The sequence below is a fragment of the Heteronotia binoei genome, unplaced genomic scaffold, assembly GCF_032191835.1.
Source record: "Heteronotia binoei isolate CCM8104 ecotype False Entrance Well unplaced genomic scaffold, APGP_CSIRO_Hbin_v1 ptg000334l, whole genome shotgun sequence".
In the NCBI taxonomy this organism is placed as follows: Eukaryota; Metazoa; Chordata; class Lepidosauria; order Squamata; family Gekkonidae; genus Heteronotia; species Heteronotia binoei.
Window position 1 is genome coordinate 517,171 of NW_026800018.1, and position 24,027 is coordinate 541,197.

A 24,027-nucleotide genomic window follows, 5' to 3' on the forward strand; every position below is an offset into this window, starting at 1 on the left:
GTCAAAGATTTTGCAGTGCTTTGTCAAGAAGACTCTTTTACTTTATGTTGGTTGTACAAGTGTAGACAGTGGCTCTCTAATTGGAGGTTGTTTTAAAATACCGCCTCCCTTTTTTAAATGGGATTTTTATGCAATGGCCCTGATTCCGTGGTGTTTTTGATCTTCAGTTTTTGATCTTCAGGTTCAGAATCAGATATACTGACTGATAAATTTGTTTGTCTTTTATGACATAATGTAATTCTATTATTCACTGCACTTCCCATAGGATAATAAACACAGTATATAAATGTATTAATATTACCAACTATTAAAATGCTGGTACTATATAATGTACCACCTTGAACAAGAACATTCTTCCACAATGAAATATTAAAAGAAACTGAAATGCATATTATTTCAAAGCACTGAAATTAAGTCGCTATACCCAAAATAATCTGAAATTTGTTCACCATTTGAACATTTCAGCTCAATTAATCTGAAAAGGGCTTTGAAATGTGTTAAGGGGGAAAAGTCCAGGGGGGCCAGATGTCCCCAAACAGATCAAACTCAGCTATGAAAACACTGGAGATCCTTGAGAAAATCAGCTTTCTGTCTGTAAAATTGAATTGGGGGTTTATCTCATAGGGTATTGTGACGAAATGAAGAATTATCATAACTGATATTTTATATAAGAAACTAATAAATTCGGAGGAGGAACAAACAGCAATTTGGAACTTGGGTGTAGATTCTGGAAGATCTTTAAATTTGCCAAGAAGGGTATAGTCAGTTACTGGATGATGTAAACTTAAACTAGTATTAGGCTACGCCCACTTCAAATAGGAGTGCCTGTCCATTAGTCATCCATTTAGTTTCATTCTCGTTTTGAACTTACTAGAACATTCATACACAACAATGACATCAGTTTATTGTATGATTCCAAGGCAGTAATTTTTCTCATGATACCTATCACATTCTTCAGTAGACTAGAGTGACAGATGTATTTATTAAGCAGAGTTATAACACTACATATGGTAGAATAGACATGTAATATAATTCTGCTTCATATGTACAGCCATGTTCATATTCTCAGAAACAGGAAAGGTATCGTGAAAGAAAATGACTCCTACAACAATTGGGGCAAATTGCTATTTTAAATGTTCTCACTATAGATATTTTTTCAACTGCATACAGAATGCTGATTTTGACTCATGTACATGATGATGATTTTAAGTGTGGGATTTCTGAATATGTTTACTGTTTAACTGGAATTCAGATGAACTGGAAAAAACTGGAAAAAATACTCCAGCTCACCTTTTCTTTCTACTTATTAAAAATTGTTTTGCTTACTCAATAGGAGCTTTAGAGCTCAGACTAGCACATCACAGAAATAAATACAACTAGAGGTTACTTATAAAGTACTGGATATAGGAAAGACTGACTTCAGAAGACAAAGAAAAACATGGCTCTATAACAATTATCTATCCAAATTTCTCAACACACAATGCTCAAAACACTTAAAGACAGAACAGTCTTTCTAGAGGTCTGAGGTCCCTTGAACATACAAGCAAGGTACACAAGTAGAGAGCAAAGGTATCAGATTTTCACAGAATAAGACATGCAACTGCTGTCAACTGTATTTACTCTTAGATCATAGCCTCACCAAACGTTTACCTTCTAACATTTACCATGGGTCACAGGCTAAAAAAGCAGACAGAACAACAAAACAAAGGAAGATATTTCCTGCCTCCTAAGACTTTGGATAAGACCATAACAAGAGCCTTGCTGGATCAGAGGTCAATCTAGGTCAGCATCCTGTTTTACACTGTGGCCAACCAGTTCCCCTGGAGGGCCAATGAACAGGGCATAGGCCAAGACCTTTCAACAATACTGTCTCCTACCAGAGATAGTACTGGTATTCAGTTGCTTATTGCCTTTGAACATGGATGTTCCCTTTGGTCACCACAAGTGGACCTGTCTTCCATGAATCTTTGTTACCTCCTTTTAAAGACATCTATGCTTACGGCCATTACTACATATCCTGACAATTAATTCAATAATTTAACTATTAATTGAATAAAGTAGTATTTCCTTTTATCTGCATCCTAAATCTACTGCTCATCAACTTAATTGGAAACCCTCTCAGTTCTAGTATTAGGGGAGAATACTTTCTTGTGGAATCTACTTTACTTAGTGCTCAAGGTCCTGTTTTTGTTAGAAGATGGGTGACTTTACAAAAGCTTTTTGAATACTACATTAAATAATTGGTTTCATATAAAGACAAGGAGCAAGGACAGTATCTTCTTGTCCTGTTCCTTTTTTCCATCACTGAATTTCTCACTAAAATGAACACAAAGGGACTCCTTTGAGAAGAAAGGGAAACAGGATTCATGACTACAGAGTACTTCTTAAACAGTTAAAAGTAATCCAACACATCACTTTGTGCAGTCACACACATGAAAGATTAGCAAACTGTCTTTTTGTAAATAGTATAAATGAAAACATCTGATTACGGATTCATAAGTTTTTGGCTAGTATTGGTAGCTATTTAAAAGTTTAGTATCCTGCCCTTCCTCCAAGAGGACCTTAGGGTGGGATACATCAGTCCCTCCCCCTCCATTTATCCTTACAACAAACTCTAAGGTATGCTGAGCTGACAAAGAGTGACTGCACTAACCAAGGGTCACGCAGAGAGCCTCATGGCAGAGTGGGGATTTGAACCTGGGTTTCTTCAATCTTAACCCATCACTCTACCTCCAAGTCAAACTTGCCACTTCTCCCTCCTCTTGTCATGCTCAGCTTCGTAGGAATTTGAAGAATCTCCAAAACAGGACATTAGGTATAAAACTTTGCTACAGTTCAGAGGTTAGGAGCCATCAGGTACTGCCTGCATAATTATACAGAGCTTTGGAGGTGCTCCCCACTAGGAGCTATAAGTGCTTCTAAAAGCTCCCTCCGCAGATGGGGAGCAAGGTGGTGATACCTATGTAACCAATGCAACATCAGTGACAGCCCCTGGTATTTAGGCTCTCTTTAACCACACACTGACTTTGGACACTATCAAAACAATGAAACATTTATGTCTCATCTCAGTCTGATCAAAATTTAGACTCTTGGACATCAGACCAGATAACTCCACAATTCTTGAAATAATCCAAGTAATGGAAAAACTCTCCCAAACTGGAGAATTCCAGAGGCACTGAAGTGTGGTGCTTTGAGTGTATGCCTAAGACTAAGAGACCTAAACTCAAATCTCTACATACATGGCACTCACTGGAAGACTTAGAGCAGTCAGTCATTATTATGGTCATTTGACCAATCATATAACACATTTACACATAAAAAAAAAATCAAGGCATACAATAAACCAGATAATACAATTTGAAATTAAGATCTATTTACAGTACAGTTTCTGATTTAGAGGACAGTCATTCTCTCTCAGCCTGGTCTATTTCAAAGGGTGCTGTGAGGATAAAATGGAGGGCAGAAGAACTACACATGCCAGGCCTCAAACAACTTGTCTTCAGATTCAGAAGCCGAGCCAAAAATGTAGGAGCCATACTAAATTTTTAGCTTCACATCTTAATGAGCATATTTTCTAATTGCTACTACCGAACCAAATTCTAACTTTTTCAGAGTTTCTCATTATTTTATTAAAGCTATGAAGTTCAATTTTTTTATGAAATTCAATACATAAACAAATGAAGGAGAAAACCATGAGTGAACATATGAAGCTGCCTTATACTGAATCAGACCTTTGGTCCATCAAAGTCAGTATTGTCTTCTCAGACTGGCAGCGGCTCTCCAGGGTCTCAAGCTGAGGTTTTTCACACCTATTTGCCTGGACCCTTTTTTGGAGATGCCAGGGATTGAATCTGGGACCTTCTGCTTCCCAAGCAGATGCTCTACCAATGAGCCACCGTCCCTCCCCATTGTGTCATTGCCACAACAAAAAGCTAACCTCTAACCCTAGTTTAGAAGCAATTGGTTAAGACTGAATTATTATTATTATTATTATTATTATTAATATTATTTATTGGACTTGCTTGATAACCCATCCTGGCCAAGGCCAGACTCTGGGCAATGTACAACAGATAGAACACTATAAAAAGTTAAATTAAAAAACTCTAAAACCCTTGACTGAGTTGCACTAAGTTAGTTCTCCTTCCAAACTATCAGAGCATATGGAGGGGGGGGGGGGGAGGAAGACTGCTGAACAGGGGTGGACGAAAAGGAAAGAAATGTGCCAGCTGTTGCTGTCCTCAATCGAAAGCCTGTCAGAACATCTCTGCCTTACAAGCCCTGCAGAATTGCATAAGATGCTGCAGGGCCTGAATGTCAACAGCTGAGAAAGCTACCAGGTGGGGGCGAGGACAGAGAAGGTCCTGGCTGTAGTTGAGGATAGTTGAGCCTTTTTAGGGCTCGGGATCATCAGCAAATTGCTACCAGAAGAGTCTAATACTCAACCAGGGATGTAACAGAAGAGATGGTCCTGCAGATACCTTGGTCCCAGACCACTCAAGGCCTTGAAGGTCAAAACCAAGACCTTGAATCTGACTCGCTACTCAACTGGAAGCCAGTGCAGCTGGTGTAGCACAGGTTGCATATGTGCCATCCATGGCATTCCCAACAGGACTCGCACTGCTGCATTCTGTTGGAGTTTCTGGGTCAGTCTCAAGGGTAGGCCAGTGTAAAATGAATTCCAGTAGTCTACCTTAGCAATATGTATAACATGGGCCTCCAATGAGAGAGAGGCATCCAGTGTCACACCCTGGCTCTTGATGGATGGCACTGGTGTTAGTGGCATCCCATCAAGTGCTGGTAATCTGCATCCCAGATCCAGCCCCATTTCCCCCAGCCACAGAACCTCCATCTTTGATGGATTCAGCTTCAATCTGCTCTTCCTTAGCCAGCCCACCATAGCTTCTAGGCCCTTGGCCAGATCTTGTGGAACATTGGCTGACTGGTCACCCAGTAAAGAGATATAGCAGAGTGTCATCTGCATATTGATGACACCCAAGTCTGAAAATTCCATGTCAGCTGGGCAAAGAGGCATGTATAGATGTTAAACAATGTCCAATAAAGGAGTGCTCCTTGAGGAACCCCACATACTAGGGAAAACCTTGTGGACACCTCCTCACCCTGCACCACCCTCTGTCCCTGGCCATGGAGAAAGGAGAAAGCCACTAAAGGGCTACCCCATATATTCCCACATCAGCAAGGCAGTGAACCAATAGATCATAGTCGACTGTGTCAAAAGCTGCTGTGAGATCTAACAACAATAGCAGTGCTAACCCACCTCAATCCAACTGTCTATGAAGACTGTTAGGGCAAACAGTACAGTCTCCATCCTATGGCTTGGGTGGAAGCCCAATTGGAACAGCTCTAGGGCCAACATATCATCCAGGAAATCCTCGAGCTGTTCAGCTACCACTCTCTCAATTACCTTACCCAGAAACAGTAAATTCAAGATTGGGCAGTAATTGGTTGGATCTAGAGAATCCAGAGATGCCCTTTTCAAGAGCAGTATGACCACTGCTTCCTTGAGGTCTTCTGGAAATTCCCCCCCAAACTCACTCTAGTCGTCTAAGCCAGAGGTGGCCAAACTACAGCTCGGGAGTCGCATGTGGCTCTTTCACGCATATTGTGTGGCTCTCAAAGCACCCACTGCCCCGTTGGCCAGCTTGAAGAAGGCATTTCTCTCTTTAAACCACTTCTCCAAGCCAAGCCAGTCAGCAGCTTGGAGAATGCATTTAAAGTTAAAGTTGTTTTCTTTCCACTTCTCCCTCCCTCCATCTATTTGCTTTCCTTCCTTCATTCTTCCCTTCCTGCCTTGCAAACATCTGATGTTCATGTCTTGTGGCTCTTAGATATCTGGCGATCATGTCTTGCAGCTTTCAGACATTTATTCTACATGGCTCTTACATTAAGCAAATTTGGCCTCCCCTGGTCTAAGCTCCGCTTCATCCTCCTATGTTCTGCCGTATACCAGGGGGATGCTTTTCCACAGGAACACAGAGAACATCGAGGAGCCACCTCATCAATGGCTCCACAAGCAAGCATAAATCAGCTCTCTGCCTAGATAGGGGGGAATGGGAATGTCCAGCCAGGTCTTTAGAATCTTTGGAATGGGAAGTGGCTTGAAGGAGAAAGCCTCCCAGATGATCCAAGCCACTCTACCTCCCACCCCTGAGTTCAAGATTGATGGAGGACCAAGTAACCTGGTGAAAGCCAGTTTGGTGTAGTGGTTAAGTCCATGGGCTCTTATCTGGGAGAACCGGGTTTGATTCCCTACTCTTCCACTTGCAGCTGCTGGAATGGCCTTGGGTCAGTCATAGTTCTTTCAGAGGTTGTCCTTTAAAGGGTAGCTGCTGTGAGAACTCTTTCAACCCCACCCACCTCACAGGGTGTCTGTTGTGGGGGAGGAAGATAACGATTGTAAGCCACTCTGAGACTCTGATTCAGAGAGAAGGGTGGGGTATAAATCTATGGTCTTCTTCCACCACCACATTAATCCACCATCACTGAATGGTGTAGAGTTTACATATAAAGAAGCAGTATGTACATTTATTTTTATACCATAAAATTTTCTAATGTAAAATTGCAAATAAACTTTAGGTTGGATCCAGCCAGCTTTGACATTCAATCTCAGCCAATTTCCCTTCTTTTTACAGAGTTCATTCCACATGGCTTTTGTCTATGCAGGTCCCATGATACCAAACATACCCTTTCTGGAAGTCAATTTCTCCTCCCTTTTTCACCAGTGGAAAAAATGGCTGACTCTAACCCCTTGTAATTCCACTTAGAACTCCTAAAACACACTACTGTAACCTCACTACTGAAAAAATTAGGCACCACAATGGAATTTCTAGGTTTCCCTTGTACCTGGGATATCTCAAGCCCTCAATGTGTGCTGCCCTGAGCTCCCAGGAGAAGGGGAAGAATAAAAATGTACTTAATATATAATTTTCAATTACTAGTTAGAAGGACAAAAGATGAAGTTATGGCTGATCCAAGACCAAGCCAGGGTTGCTGATGAACACAGGAAAGGAAGCATTGCACTACAGTATTATAATAACTGGATCAGTTTTTGCAAAAGAACGTAGAAACAGGTCTTCATTGCCTCAAATTATTAAGAACCAGAAACAGGTCTTAATTATCTGAGGACTTCTACCTCAACGTTTTCCAAAGGAAAACCATGGAAGCTCTGGAGAGCACTGAGAAGGGGGGAAAACTTATATGAAATATTTACTATTTTGGAATGAGTGAAATGTTTAAGATTTTACTCACTTGAAGTATATCTTACAATGATTTCTGCATAAACAACCTACAGCATTAGACAATTCCTGTGTATTATGGTTTAATGTGACTTATTTTGTCAACTACATTACATATATATATTATACCTGTGTTTGTGACTCCATCAGAACTACGAACATGGCTAACAAATTAAAGCATATTTAATAAAAACACATCTTAGAAACCATTAAAACTGAACAGAACACATAATTAAAGCAGTTTAAACCCATCTAAAATGGCACATCTCCCCACCCACAAAAGAAAACAGCTAAAATATAATTCATAATAAATGACGAGTTCAATGTTCTCAATGTTATAAGGTTTCTATTGTAACTGTATGAATGCCTACCCAAATATATACTATAAAAGTTATTTTCAACTTTTAATTCTTCCTACCTCTCCGATACCAAAAATGAATGCATATAAAGGCAGCATAAGGTACAGCAGTTGACAACTTTCTCAAATACTGATCATGATTTTTCTTGTAGAAAACTAATGTATTTTCACTTAAATGTGCTAAATAGAACAATTTTATATGATGTAACATAAGATGCATTCATATTGTTAAAGCATTAAAACACCAATTTGGTAAAGAAAGTATTGCATATATTTAAATTTCCTCCAAATTTCTATCCCATCCCCCAAAAGTTTTTCTACAACATTTCTGAAAATTTCACACCTCTGGCACTATTGAAAGGCTCCCAGCGGAAAAGGATTAGTGAAGGGTCAAACTGAAACTTCATATCACGAGATTCAATGTCTCCACAATGTGGAGTATTAACTGATTCTTGAATCAAACATCCAGCATAGATGTATTTCTGTATATATAGTAGCTTTGAATCCACATATAGGTAAAAGCAGAACAGAAATATTAATAATACTTTCCCTCCTCTTATACCTACCAATGCAGTTAGTTAGGACTGATGAGTTTACTTTACCACAAGACCCCTTTCCCATGGGAGCCATCCTTTAGACCCCTCCCCCCCAATATCCTCAGGCTATATACAGAGAAAGAGTAATCTGGTTCTCCCAGGACCTTTTGCATGTCTTAATCAAGACCAGGGGTGGCCAAACTGTAGCTTAGGAGTCATATGTGGCCCTTCCACACATATTGTGTGGCTCTTGAAGACCCCACCACCCCATCGGCTGACTTGGTGAAGGCATTTCTCTCTTTAAATCATGTCTCCAAGCCAAGCCAGGTAGTGGCTTAGCAAATACATTTAAAGTTAAAGTTGCTTTCTTTCCATCTCCAACTCTTTCCCCCCATCTATTTGCCTTAAGAACAAAAGAAGCCACATTGGATCAGACCAATGGCCTATTCAGTCCAACATTCTGTGTCACATAGTGGCCAAAAAACCAGGCGCCATCAGTAGATCCACCAGTGGGGCCAGGACACTAGAAGCCCTCCCAGTGTTGCCCCCCCCCCAAAGCACCAAGAATACAGAGCATCACTGTCCCAGACAGTGAGTTCCATCAATATGCTGTGGCTAATAGCCACTGATGGACCTCTGCTCCATATGTTTATCCAATCCCCTCTTGAAGCTGTCTATGCTGGCAGCTGTCACCACCTCCTGTGGCAGTGAATTCCATGTGTTTATCACCCTTTGAGTGAAGTAGAACTTCCTTTTATCCATTCTAACCTGACTGCTCAGCAATTTCATTGAGTGCCCATGAGTTCTCGTATTGTGAGAAAGGGAGAAAAGTACTACTTTCTCTACCGTCTCTATCCCATGAATAATCTTGTAAACCTCTATCATGTCAACCCCCCCCCAGTCGACGTTTCTCCAAACTAAAGAGCCCCAAGCATTTTAACCTTTCTTCATAGGGAAAGTGTTCCAAACCTTTAATTCTAGTTGCCCTTTTCTGCACTTTTTCCAAAGCTATAATATATTTTTTGATATATGATATAATTTTCTCTTATATCAGGTGCTCTTTTCCATGGACTATGAGGGTGGGACACAGTAATTTAGGAGTAAAGTGATTTGAACTGGACGACAGAATGCTTTGGAGGACATTAATTCATAGGGTTGCCATTAAGTCTGAAGTGACTTGATGGCACAACACACACACACACAGATATGCATCTTGGAAAAAATGGGGGGGTTGGATCTGAATATCAGGGAGCCAAAAATATTTCTATTCTCTATAATCCAGGATACAACTATCTGGTGGTAGTGGGGATTCCAATATTATCTGGCTCCATTATTCCCTATGGGGAATCTTTCTGAAGAACTAGAAGGGCTGTTTCTTCAGCAAACTGCACCAAAACTGTAGCACAGCTGCTGGGATCTGTCCTTTAAATAATCCCCAAGTTTCAAATGAATTGGACCACAAGGTCCAGTTCCATGAGACCCTGAACAAGATGCCTCCATGCTTTCTCCAGGAGAAAGAATAGCCAAAGATGCAAAACAATAACTGGCCAAACACCTCTCAAAGCAGAAACAAACAAGCCCAAAGAAACAATACAAAACCAGGGAATTCTGGCAGAAGCACAGAACAAAGTGGCTAGCCTAACACAACAAACATGCAACCCAAGAATTCAAATCAATGTCAAACTAGAGAATCATTCAAGCCAAACCTAACAGCAGGAGAACCCAGCATGGTGTATGTGGGCGCCATGGCACTCACCAACTTCTTTTTCAGTGCCCATCAAATGTCTTTAGGAAGTGGGTGAGGCTAGGTAGGGCTTCTGCCCAGCAAGGCTTTTTGATTGGCAGTGCAGGTTTTTGAAAAATTGTTGCTTTGGTAGCAACAAGGATCTGCACAGTATTACTGAAGTTAAGCTGTGGAAATCTTTTTGTGGCTGACTCTGCCTCCTGCAACAGCCATTTGTGGTAGCCATTTTGCTGCTATGTCCACCATTCCATGTCAGGATTTCAAATGTGCCTGCAAGCGCAAAAAGGTCAGGACCCCTGCTAACAGGAAAGCTGTTGCAAGCCCAACTGTTTTACTCAAATCAGTCTGGCATACTATGAAGATGCTAACAGGAGGTGTTAAGATCACATTTTGCAATATTTCTCTCCCACGTTGGCATCTAGCCTTGTGAAGCATTCTGGAGAACTTGAAAGTCGGCACTGTTTTTTGTTATTAGATTCAGGAGGGTAGCTGAGTCAGTCTGAAACAGCTGAACAAAATTTGAGCCCAGTGGCACCTTTAAGGCCAACAAAGTTTCATTCAAAGTATACGCTTTCATGGGCACGTATATTTCTTCAGGTACCTATCTGAAGTGCACACAAAAAACTTTGTTGGTCTTAAAAGTGCTGCTGAAAAACTTTGTTCTTGTATTGTTATTGATAGTCTTAACAGGAGATATCGCACAGCTTTTGTTTTTGGATTCAGCTGATAGGAAATCACAGATAAGAGAATAAAGAGCTGGGTTAGATACTACACACACTTGATCTTAGCCGAGAAGCTATGAGAGGTGGGTTAGGAAGCTGCAGGATGGCAAATTCCACAACAGCGACAGAATATTTTTCAGATTCCAGCATGAAATGATCACAGGAACTTTCTTAATATTTTACAATGTCCCTTGTACAACACAGAAGCTAAAGAAGCTGGTTTGATTCCTAGTTCCTCTCAATACATTTTGCAGTATTAGCATATCAACTGTGCCTGATACAATTAACATCTAAAATCTTGAATCCAAAGGGTGAATATCATACTTCCAAGTTCAAAGTCCTTGCCATTCTGATTCTTATGCAATCTTTCTATATTTATGACATCATATTTACACATTCAGAGTCCCACTCATGAATTCTTGGTGAAATGTTGAGAAGCCAGAGGTGAATTCAAAATCTGTTTCTTGTTTACCTAGCATACAAACTGGAAAGGTGATTTCTTTCTAACACAGAAGCTGTTGCTGGCTTCCTGAAAAGCCACATTTCCAGCTTGACAAAAAGTTGTGTTTATTAAGACTGCCATTTCTACCATCTGCTGAATCTTGGTGGCAGGTCTCCTTATACAGAATTGTGGAAAGGGGTAGTGAAGCAACAATATTTGCTGTAGATGCACAGGTCGCTGCAGAATTTCACAAGGTACACTTTAACAAGTCAATATACCAGAGTGCAGCAACAAACATTAACAGATAATTACACTGATAAGTAAGCACTAAAGAAGTCTTGAAAATAATGTGCAAATAAGAACCAGCTTGACAGCTGATGAGCCCATATGTACATATATGCCACAAAGTAGTTCCAGCATGGAATCTTGCTTGCTAGATTTTATTTAATTTTTAAATAAACCATCCTTTCAAGGCTGAAACCACAATTACAGGTAATGAATAATTAAAACTCCTCAGGACTGATAATAAGTCACAAGACAAAGGCAAAAGAAAGCTATGGAAGACACTAACAGGGAAAACTGGGATAATGCAGCAGAAAAACAGTGCAATCCTTACCCTCAAGTTACACCAGCTGAATGAGCACAGAACTGCAAGCAAGTCCCCTTTATCAGCATAATTTATGCCAGCACAGCGAGATTACCGTCATGGCCAGTGCATGGGAGTAGACCTAGTAGGCGGCTGCCTAGGGCAGCACATGGGCTATAGGGGCACCGTCAGGAACCCCCTCTCCCTACACATGGTGTGTGTGCTCCTTGGAGCCTGCCTTCCCCAATGGAAGGCTCTGAAGACAACACTGTGCAGGCACTGCCCAGTTGCTTCCACATTCCCTGGGTCTATAGCACAGACCCGGGGGACATGAAGGTGGTCACCCCAACCCTGCCCAGCCTTCCCGGGCCCTGGGAAGGATAAGAAGGGTTGATGGGGCGCCTTGGCAACAAGAAAGCTCAGAGCCTGGCTCCGAGCGTGCCTGCTGCCACCACGACCCTGCTCAAGTCTTTCCAGGAACCAGGAGAGCTGGGCAAGGTTGGGGGGCAGGGAGGCAGCAAGTGCACTCAGAGCCAGGCTCCAAGCACGCCCACTGCCACACTGCCCCCCCACTGGAAGATGGGGGCAGGGTTCTGCCTGAGGCAGCAGAACCTCCAGCGCTGGCCCTGATTACCGTAGTGACATCATTAACAGTTTTAAATCAGAAGAAAACAACACCTTAAAGAGTAACAAAATTTATTCCAGCATAAGCTTTTGAGAGTCTGACTCATGAAAATTTGCAATTAAGTAAATCTTGTTACTCTTTAAGGTACCACTGCTGCTACTGACTAACACATCTAATATTTAGCCTTCAATCAGAACAAGTCCTATCTAGTATGACCATGATGATGTAAGGGAGAAGACATAGCTGGATTTGAGAGGGTGGCAGGCAGAGGACTGATGGAATAGTCACATTGGTATCTTATCCAAGAGCAAAACCCTATCTCACCTGAAGACATAACATTAAAAAAGCAGTTATCAAAGGAACTCAGATGTCTTATATCAAGTTGTGTGGCCTGTAGTTATGTCATTCTGTCCCTATGTGAAGAGAACTAAAAGCACACAAGTGAATACTCTGGTGAAGGGAAACTCTGGTATTTAAAAAAAAATCTGAGCAAACAACATCCAGCCTCATAAAATTCATATAGGAAAGACGGTTGGCCAACATTTCTTAAACCATCAGAGGCACGCAGAGAATACCCTCCATTGCTGGTAAAAATCATACATTTTACTCCAACTATTAATACTGCAGCCTAGGCACTCACCTTCAACATGTTTCCTTGCTAGATAAGAACTACAAGCTATGTAGAATAAGAGGGAACTGTATCATCTTCCTTGTGCTGCATTGTCTGCCACCTATATAATTCATCTTTGCATTGGAATGTTTATGGAATGTGATGTCATATCTGTTTGCAATGTTTTCTAGTTTAGTGATTCTAGTCCTATTGAGTTATTTATGGAACGTCTAATGCTGCCTGACTGCATTATTTTAAAAAATTGTGTACTCCGCCTTGAGTTTCAGCAACATGCAGGATATAAATAAACTAAGTTGTCCCATGGGGCATGAAATACATGTTCTATTCCTCTTGCCTTCCTCCCTAGCCATTTAAAACGATGTCAGCCATATACTCTTAAGGTTTTATCTCAAAAATCTGCATTTCACCAAGGTAAGGAACTGAAGTAGTAATCACTGTAAAATGTCTCCAATCCCGAAATGCAAGATAAAACTAAAAAAAAAAAAAAATCTAGCTAGATTGAGCCGCCCTGAGCCTGCTTCGGCAGGGAGGGCGGGGTATAAATAAAAATTTATTATTATTACAGAACATTAACATTTATCTGAAACAGGTTTTATATCTGCAGTGGCTAATAAGACTGTTCAATTCATACTATCTACATATTTTATATCTACCAATGATGGTTACTAAGCACATTATATCATGTATCTAATTCTGAACTTGACCACCATGTGAATCAAGAACCCCAGAGAATGGGGCTAGATACAGATAAGGGTTGTCTCTTTACATATCTGGGAGACTCTTCAGGTTTGCTGAAAAATCCTGAAAAGAAAAAAAAGTGACATTTTAAACAGAAGATTATGATCTTGTAATAACTGTCATATGACCTTGGCTGCCATTTTGAAAGTCTGCCACTATAGGTGCAGGAGTTGCTGCTACACAAGCCAGTCAGTCAGTCAGAAGCAGGAGCCACCATAACTTCATGAACTGCTGCTGCTGCCCTCCACTGCGGTGTGAGCCAGGCAGCCAGAGGCACCGCAAGCAGGCGGGCAGGGAGAGTTGTCACCCCAGCACCACTACCAAACAAGCCAGGCAGATGGAGAAACTGTGGGCCTGTGGCTGGCCAAGAAAGGAGGAGGAGGATAGGTTTTGGGGGGTCACTGCTCACTTCTTCAGACTTACGTCCATTTATTTTTTCAGGCTCAGTAGGCTATAACCTGAGGGGAGAAGACAGTACTATTCCCTTCCGTTGATGAAAGTGCCTTCTATTCAGGGAAACTGATCCAGGTATCCAACCTACTGCATATAGTTGAAGAGGAGGAGGAGAAGACTAGATTTATACCCCACCCTTCACTTGGGAGAGCAGCTTACAATCTCCTTTCCTTTTCCCTCCCCACAACAGACACCCTGTGAGGTAGGTGGGGCTGACAGAGCTCTTGAGAGAACAGTTCTGAGAGAATTTGTGACTGACCCAAGGTTACACAAGCAGTTGTGTGTAGAGGAGTGGGGGAATCAAACCTGGTTCTCTCATGCTCTTAACCACTAAATTAAACTGGTTCTCTAAAAAAAGGGTAGTGCTGAAATGGAGCAGAAAAGCATAACCAGAAAGATCCTTAAGCACCTTCCATAGGAGGAAGTGTTCAGAAGTTTGGGGCTTTTAAATTTATAGAAACAACAACGAAGGCAGGACATGATAGAAGCTTACACAATTATGCATAGGACAGGAAACACAGATTGGAAGAGCCTATAATGCCACTATGTGCAAGCACTCAGTGAAGCTGATGCATAATAGATTTAGAGCAGGCAAATAGAAAGCACTTATTTACTCAGCGCAATTAACTTGTGAAATTCAGTGCCACAGGATGCAGTGATAACTGCTAGCTTAGTTGGCTTTAAAAGGGAATTAGACAAATGGATTGAAGATGGGTCCATCAATGGGTATTAGCCAGGATGACTAAATGGAACCTTCATGGTCAGAAACCAGTGGTATGGAAGCAACAACACAGGGAGACCTTTGCCTCCATTCATGAGAACACAAGAGAAGCCATGTTGGATCAGGCCAATGGTCCATCCAGTCCAACACTCTGTGTCACACAGTGGCCAAAAAAAACCAGGTCCCATCAGTGGGGCCAGGACATTAGAAGCCCTCCCACTATTGCTCTCCCAAACACCAAGAATACAGAGCATCATTGCCCCAGACAGAGAGTTCCAACAATATGCTGTGGCTAATAGCCACTGATGGACCTCTGCTTCATATGTATATCCAGTCCCCTCTTAAAGCTGTCTATGCTTGCAGCCAGTGCTGGCTTTAGAGCATTTTGTGCCCCAGGCAAAAATAACTTTCCCCGCCCCTCTGCAGCACCACACTGAAAAAGGGGTTTCAAGTTTAAATCCCCTTCTCTAGAATCATGAAGCAGCAGCCGCAGATCCCTCCATTCTATCCTATAGGCCCATAGGAAAGAATGGAGTCCATTCTATCGTATGCGGCTATAGAATAGAATGGACTCCATTCTTTCCTATGGCCACATAGGGTAGAATGGAGGGATCGTGCCGCCTCTGCAGAGCAACGCTAGAGAAGGGGATTTAAACTTTAAACCCCTTCTCTGGCATCATGCTGCAAAGGCGACACGATCCTGCCATTCTATCCTATGGGTTCACAGGAATGAATGGGCCAATGGGGGGGGAGATCTTCTCCCTGCTTTTGCACCCCAGGGGTGCAAAGGCAATGAGAAAGACCCTGCCTCTCAGGAAACTCTGGAGAGGCATGGGGGGGGGGAGAAATCCTCTCCCTGCTTTTGTACCCCTGGGGTGCAAAGGCAGGGAGAAAGCCCCCATCCCTCGCACCTCTCAGGTGATTCAGAGAGGAGGGGGAAGGGAGATCCTCTCCCTGCATTTGCACCCCTGCCTCTCAGGAAACTCCAGAGAGGAATGGGGGGGGGAGACATCTCTCCCTGCTTTTGCACCCCCGGGGGTGCAAAGGCAGGGAGAAAACCCCCGTCCCTCTCGGGAGACTCCGAGAGCAGGGGTGAGGGAGATCCTCTCCCTGCTTTTGCACCCCAGGGGTGCAAAGGCAGGGAGAAAGCCCACACAGCCTGCACCTCTCAGGAGACTCCTGAGAGGCTCTGGGAGACTCGGGGAGGCAGCCACTGGGTAGCTGGCACCCTAGGTAACTGCCTAGTTTGCCTATTGGCAGATCCGGCCTTGCTTGCAGCCACCACTATCTCCTGTGGCAGTGAATTCCATGTGTTAATTACCCTTTGGGTGAAGAAGTATTTCCTTTTATCATTTCTAACCCACACAACTGCTCAGCAATTTCATTGAGTGCTCACAAGTTCTTGTATTGTGAGAAAGGGTGAAAAGTACTTCTTTCTTTGCCTTCTCTATTACCTGCTTGTAAGCCTTCTGGGCCACATGGCTGGTTACTGTGTGAAACAAGCATGCTGGACTACTGGTCTGATCCAGCAGAGCTGTTCTTACAATGAAGACATGATTTGGGGCTTGTAATCAAAGTATAATTATACCCCAAAAAGATGCACTTTAACCAACCTCTTGCCATTAATTTCAATGGAATAATAATTAAAACACTGAAATGGCTTGTGGCTCAAACAATGGACAGATAACTCAAAATAAAAGCAAAATTCCCCTCCTTGTAGATATGTTAAAATTCAAACATCTCTGAAGAAAATCTTTCTTTTGTATGAACTCACTATTGACAGCTAGGGTTAAGCAGGAAGACAGAGAAAAGTAAAATAAAAATAATTACTGTAACTCACTAGTGTACCACAGAATGAGGCACGTTAGAAATTCAAGCATCTAAAGTAAGGTTGAAGCTATAAACTAACTTGTTGCTATCTGATGCCCTTCTCGGCTTTAAATGATTGGACAGAATAGATTGTTTGAATGGTCAAAGCAGATCCTTAATACTAGTAGCTCAAGTACGACTTATCGACCACCCAGCAGGTGAAAAAAAAGCCTAGCTGATCAGCTCAGCTCATTAACTCTAAAAGTCTCCCTTAATGCTACTGTTGCTAACCAAGAGATCAAATTTAGAATTTATCTTCTTGGCTGAAGATGAAATTTCTTTTCCTATAACAGTGTGGGGGGAGGGGGAGACAAATCTAGTACTCCCCCCCCGAATTATCAGTTCTTTTAAGGCTCTTTTCTACTGTGGGCAGCTAAAAGAACATGTTGGAATGGCATAAAAGCAACATATACAGTCCATCAAAAAGATAAAAATATCACACGGGTTAAAATGCAGCCAGATCTGTCAAAGCAGTTTACCTTATGCCCTCACATATTTCTAAATGCATTGAGTGAAGGTGTTATGTGAATGCACACAGGTAAGCCTTCCAGAGGATTGAACCTATCACAAAAGACTGGTCCTGCCACTTACAAGTTGTATTGGTTTTGAAAGAAGAAATTTAAGCATGACTGAGGATTTAAAAGCATTTAGCTACCCTGTCCATATTTCCATTTCTACAACAATGTTTTTTATTGATGTATTAACATTGTACTGTAGTTGTAACAATTAGCTACCCTTGAGTGGCTCCGTATCTTCAAGTGGCATTGTCTAACCAAGGGTCTATTTACTGGTAGAAATAAAATCCAGTAATACTCAACTGAAAGCAGTTCTTACATACAGTGTGTTAATAACTTAGGGATATAAAATGTTGAAAGTCTGAGCAACTAAACTGTAGTCTACTTATTTATAGAATATTGTAAAAGCTTAAACAATACCAGTTAAATCAGATATAACTCCTTTTTTCTGCACAACATTCTTCCTGCTCTGGAAATGCAGTCTACAAATGTTGTGATAATCTATATTACCTTTATGGTGCTCATGTCACACGACATTCCCATTTGCTGGCACTGAGGAGCCAGTTTTAATCAGATATTACAATTGTGTAGATCCCTGCAGTGATCCCAGCTCAATTCCTATCCACCCACTATACGAGTAAACTGCAAGACACGGATCAGAATTTGTTCACTTCATGAGTAAACACGTTGCTTGTGTAGCAATCCCAATCACACTGAGTTTGGTCATATTATAGTATATTTGTGTAGAATGCAGATTTAGATCTCTATACAGCTAGACATCACTCTGTGGGATATATACAATTGCAACAGCTGATTAAAGCTACTTATTCAGTGCCAGCAAATAGGAAGTTGGAGTTTGTCACATACTGCTGGTAACACAGGTTTATTGTGAGTTTTGCTAATGGTGTTTCCAGAGGGGGGAAAATGGTGCAAAACAGAGTGAAGCCTGGAAATACTTCACAAGAACTCAGAAGGCATTGTTAAATGTGATACAGAGCTAAGATACACAAAAAGCACTGGATCAGTGTTGAACCATTTGAGGCTGGTAACACCCTGTTTACTAATGTTTAAATAATAAAATGTTACTAGATTAAACGTTTACTTTTAAAAATTAGAGTATTTCTGAGCTAAATACAGTAGAAAAGAGGATAAATCCAAGCAGCACCTTAAAGACAGCTTTCTCTGAAGAAATGAGCAGTGACTCACAAAAGCTCACACCTTACCACAAATTTTGTTAGTCTTTAAGGTGCTACTGGAATCTCACAATTTTCTGCTGCTGCAGACAGACTAAGACAGCTACCCATCTTGATTTTTCTGAGCTAAATGTAAATGCTCTGGAGTCCCCCCCCCCCCCCCCCGCTGAAACTGTCACTGAGTTGGACAGCAAGAACACTGGAGAAGGGGATGGTTGGGCAGATGAGCCAACCCCCCCTTTTGTTGTTGAGAGTTGCCAAGGAGAAGCATGAGCTTCTGCCCCCTCCCCCCCAATATCCTCATTTTGCCACAACTGCAACATGATGTAGACAATTGGGATGTTGGGTATCTGAGTAGAGCAGCAGCAGAGGGTATGTGGCTGAGCCAGAGCAAGGGAGGTACAGCAGTGCAGTGTGTATGTGTGTGTGAGCTAGCTCCCCCATGAGTCTTGCAGGCAAGGGAAAGAGATAGAGTGACAGAGAAGGGCTGGCAGGAGGAAGGAAAGGTAGAGGGAATGGAATGCCCTCTCCCTGCGTCCCTTGCAGATCTCCAATTGCATATCCAATTGGAGGAGGAGAAGGTGGAGGTGATATTGGATTTATATCCCACCCTATACTCTGAATCTCAGAGTCTCAAAGCAGTCACAATCTCCTTTATCTCCCCACCCCACAACAGACACCCTGCGAGGTAGATGGGGCTGAGAGAGCTCTTACAGCAGCTGCCCTTTCAAGGACAACTCCTACAAGCAGCCCTGGCTCGTGGGCAAACAGTGCCCTAGGCAGGCGCCCCACCACCTTGGCCCCCCTGGGCATGCTCTGCATGCCATCCCCCGCCGCGGCCAGCCTCCTCCGGCCACCCCACCGCGCTCCTCTCACCCCCCGCTACTGCCTCCTCCAGCCCACCGCTGCCATGCTCTGCTTGCCTCCACTGCCACCGCACTCCGCTCACCCCCCCTTTGCTGCAACTAAAACAGCCTTACAGGCTTCTTGCAGCCCGCGCCTGCACGTTTAACCAGGCGTGGGCTGCTAGAAGCCAGTAGGGCTGTAGTCGTGGTAAGTGGGAGCAAACAGAGCATGGTGGCGGCAGGGCGAGAGGAGTGCCGTGGTGGGGGGAGTGGAGCGCTGTGGCGGCGGCGGGCCAGAGGAGGCTGGTGGCAGCTGCGGGGGAGGCAAACTAGTCAGTTGCCTTGGGCACAGGAGGGGGGGAGCCCAACTCGGTACCCCCTGCCTCTCAACGCCCTAGGCAATTGCCTAGTTTGCCTAGTGGATGAGCTGGCCCTGACTACAAGAGCTATGGCTGACCCAAGGCCATTCCAGCAGCTGCAAGTGGAGGAGTGGGGAATCAAACCCAGTTCTCCCAGATAAGAGTCTGAGCATTTAATCACTACACCAAACTGGCTTCCTACACCAAACTTGGCAACTTCTGTGGATATTTAAATCCAGAGACTGGAGCCATGAACAGACCAGATAACTCTTTTTTACAAACCTTCAAAAAGTCCCAGGTTTGCAGCAAAATCTGAAATTTAAAACACACACACAACATTGGGGGCTTAAACCCACCAAAGTAGCAAATGCAGCATCCATACCTTTAAGAAATAATGTTCTCTTGGTGGCCATTGTTGGGGTTGCTGGAAAACCACAACAGCATTGCCAGCCTTTAAGCCCTGGTTTCAGTCAGGAAAAGTCAAGGCTCTTTCCAAGGGAGGGAGGGCTCTCCAGCAGCCATTGGGAAACCTGATGCCATGCAACTTGCTTGACTCATATATGAATGGCTACTTGTTGCTGTTCAAAAACAGCTACCCTACAAAAAAAATCAGTGTGGTGTAGTAGAGTTTCAGACTAGGGTCTGGGAAACCTGGTTTCAAAACTCCATTATGCCTTGGAAGCTCGCTGGATACCCTTAGGCCAGTATGCATTCTCTGCTTAATTTATCTCACAGGGCTGTTGTGAGGACAAAACGGAAGATAGGAGAATGATGTAAGCAGCTTTGGGTTCCCATTGTGGAAAATGCTAAAGTATAAATAAGTAATAAATATAGCGAAGGAGGCAGATAAAAGGTTGTTTTGGCATGTGAGACAGAAAGAAGGAAGCAGGGGAAGGTTGCTAAAAGAAGGTAAGGAGGAAATTTTGTGGGAAGACTGATAATGGAAGACTGATATGTCACCTGCAAGTGCTTACAGCTTCCCCAGCACAACTGCCAGAACCACACCTCTGGGCCATAGTTTTCCCAAGTACCAGCTGCCAAAGGGAGGGAAGGAAGGAAAACTGAAGAGAGGGAGGCAAATAAAGGTAAGTTGGTTGGTAGGAAGGAGAAAAGGAAGCAGGAAAAGGGGAGAGGCGATGATGGTTTTTGGGGAAGGGAAAAGGATGCAGTGGGAGGGGGGAAATGAAATGTCCCCTGCAAGTCTTTGTGGGTCCCCTGCTTGTAATTTCTTAAAAGCCACTGACTGGTAAAGAGCACTTCTTTCAAAATGGCATTGGAATTTCTTTGTGCTAAAATGCTAAATAATGACATGAGTTGGAAGTGGCTTAATTCTATACAAGCAGCACTAACTTACACAATATGTTTGTGATTAGTTGCGTCTGGATTTGATTCACTTTCCCTATAGCCACACAGCAGCTGTAGGAAATGTCATTTTGAAATCCTGTGGGGCCCAATTTGGATCATGGCATGGGGGAGAAGGGCTCCCACACTGTGCTCCCTCGTGCTTTTCCCCTCAAGTGGAAATGGCCCCAGCAGAGTAATCTGCTCCAGAATGGAGCTGTATGTGTACATAATCCTGCACATATAGCTTTAAATGAGGCAGATAACACCCCCTGGTGCTGCTGTGACTAAAAAAAACCAGTATGGGGAGGAACACAGGAGCCCTTCTACCCTTTAAATGGATGTTCCCCACAATTACTGCATGCTTGCAGGGAAAGTTAAATCTGGTCTGGACTTCTTTCAAAAATATTGTGTTGTTTGTCTCACAGTGCCTTCTGCTTCCTCCCTTGTAATGCCTTTGCTGGGTAGTCTGTATGCTTTGCCCCTGGAAGTGAAAAAGTCTTATTGGCTTCTAGAAACAATGGTCCCAAGCCTATTCAAAATGCCTTTATTTCTGTATATGTGAATCAATCATAATCCATATTCTCAATCTATAAATTCTCAACATCTAGGAACCATGAAATATAACGTTGCATTCTGGGCCACTGCTTACCAGCTATGTATGGCTCTGCTCAGCTATGTATGGCTTTGCTCACTGTGCTGGATTCCTCGTCTGATGAAGTGTGCTTAAGAGCACACAAAAGCTTACGTTCTAAATAAAAATTGGTTGGTCTTAAAGGTGCAACTTGACTCCTGCTTTGTATAACAATTATTCTGTAACATAAGTATTAACAAAGCACCATGGTGCATAGTTCATCAGAAAAGGCAGCAAAAAGTGAAATATTTTGTATTTCTAGGATATTGCAAAACTTCAGGGTTTTGGAATCAACCTGTCTAAAAATTCTTTACCATCCTTACTGTTCAGCAGAAATGAACCATTAACATCCAACAATTTCCTTTCAAGAAACTGTACTTCATCTTCTGCTCTTGTTCCACAATATCAATGCATCCTGTGTCAGGTACAGAGAAGAACCTTCTAATACTTATAGATATTTGTTCTAAACAAATAAACCTAAAAACAGGAAAAGTGAATACCCTGAAACTTTAAAAAAAATTAAAGTGCCAGGGTTTATACACTCACAGTGGCATAGGAGTCGCTTGGCTTCTCTGCAAAATATTCTGGAAGATTCACCTCCTTGATCATGATTCCTAAACAGCACTACTACTCCCAAACAGTTTAAAGAGATAAACGTGTTGCTGTATGCATAGCTTCCACCGGTTCATCAATTTAATCCTTCCTGCAAGATTCCTGTGTGCCAGTTGAGGCTAATGGCTTTATAAGGCCAGTTCCCCAAACATGAGATTTCCAGCAGGTGGGGGCAGGATTAACTGCAGGACACACTGAAATAGACAAGGTAAAGCAACAATGAAAATAGCAAAAGGGCCTCAACTAAGCAATCTCGAGCCTCCTTCGTGCCAGCCGGAAGCACAAACGCAGATTAGACACGAAGTACAAGATCGGCAGGATCAACACACGGGAACACAAACTACTTCTACGCACACCCTCAAAGAAGCGTAACTAAACAAGTTCCCTACCAGGCACAGACAGACACTTTCCCTCCCTCCCCAATAACTACAGGCAGGAAAGAAAAGCCCAGCGAGAAAGGGGCGGGATATCAGGGATAGCATTTGGAGGCGACCAGCTAGATACAGAGACAAAGTTCACACACTCGGGGACGAGGGGAACAGAGAAACGGTACCACTTCTTCCCCTAAGACATCCACGCCGAGAAAGACGTCTCCATGGCTACACCAACACCCAGCATAGGAACGACGAGCAGGGGATCCGGAGGTGCAATTCTAAAGCACTTGTCTGGGAACAACGCCCACTGAATAAAATGGGACTTACTACTGAGTAGACTTGCGCTCAAGCCTGCTCTTTAAATTGGGCAGTAAGGCACCTCCCCACTCCACGCCAGCCTCTCCCTGGAGGAACCTGTTGAATGTCTTCAGGGCTATGGAAGAAAAAGAGATCAAGGGGCCTCTTCTCACCTTTACATAGCCAGCCACACCAGACGGGACTCAGCCTACACCTTGAGAAGGCGCGCCCGGCACCACTTCCCTTCAGGCCCCTCAAAATAACAAACACGGGCCCGAGCCGAGCAGGGAGACAAGCTCTTCCCAATTCACTCCGCGCGCAGACGCCAGGGAGCGAGGGAAAAGAGAGCGAGAAGCACCACAACTTCAGTCGACATCGCCCCGCCCCCTGTGCCAGATCCCAGGGACAGAAGCACCGCCTTTTCTCAGCGCGCAGGCGCTGTCACGGTCTTTCCTAGCGCCCTGCGATCCGCTCTCGACCACCTTATCTAGAGGGAAGGAATAAGGAAATCCGCGCCGGCGCTTGGCTGTCCATCTCACACAGACGTCATGGCCCACGGGCGCGCGCGTGCTCGCTATTTCACCCCACCCCCTTCGCGCGAGCGAGTAGCCTCTTCCTTTCTCTGACCAATCGGGCAAAAATGCTGGTGTTGCAATGAGGGGGTGGAGTAGAGTAGTAGGAAGGGGTACCGTTGTTGCCTCACATCTCTCCGGCAGGAAATTATATGAATAAATAAATAAACCAAATTATTATTAATCGAAAAGAATAATTGCGCAACTCTTTTGGCTGATTACATTAAATTCAAACACCCAAACCTAATAGTATTTTATGAGAAACTGAAGAGAAAATAACATAGTTTAATAAATAAGGGCAAAGTGCTGGTAATAAGACTGTGTTAAAGCAGCAACCAAGTTGTGTGGAATTTAGAGAATGACAGAGTGGCAGGCCATCCCACCCTAAGCACAGTTAAACCGTTCTAAGTCCATTAAAGACAATGGGCTCAGAAGGGTGTAACTCTGGTTTAGAAGGGTGTAACACTTTATTGTGGCCTGGTAAATTGAGTTCACAAAGCTTATACCACAATAACTCCATTAGGCTTTAAAGTGCCACACAATAATCCTAGTTGTTTAAACAATAGCTGCCCATTTTGAGAAGGAAAGGTCATTTTTAATATTTTCT

At 43.0% G+C, this 24,027-nt stretch overlaps 1 protein-coding gene across 2 annotated transcripts in view; it reads right to left on the reverse strand.

Annotated features, from left to right (window-relative positions):
• LOC132590610 (protein PALS1) overlaps window positions 1-23,403 on the reverse strand; it is a 136,473-nt gene extending 113,070 nt beyond the window's left edge. The window contains exon 1 of one of the 2 annotated variants that reach the window (XM_060263579.1): window positions 23,022-23,403. The gene's annotated coding sequence lies outside the window, so the exon portion shown is untranslated. The remainder of the gene's footprint in view (window positions 1-23,021) is intronic. The other variant, XM_060263580.1, reaches the window with a different exon arrangement.
• Window positions 23,404-24,027: the final 624 nt, after the last annotated feature.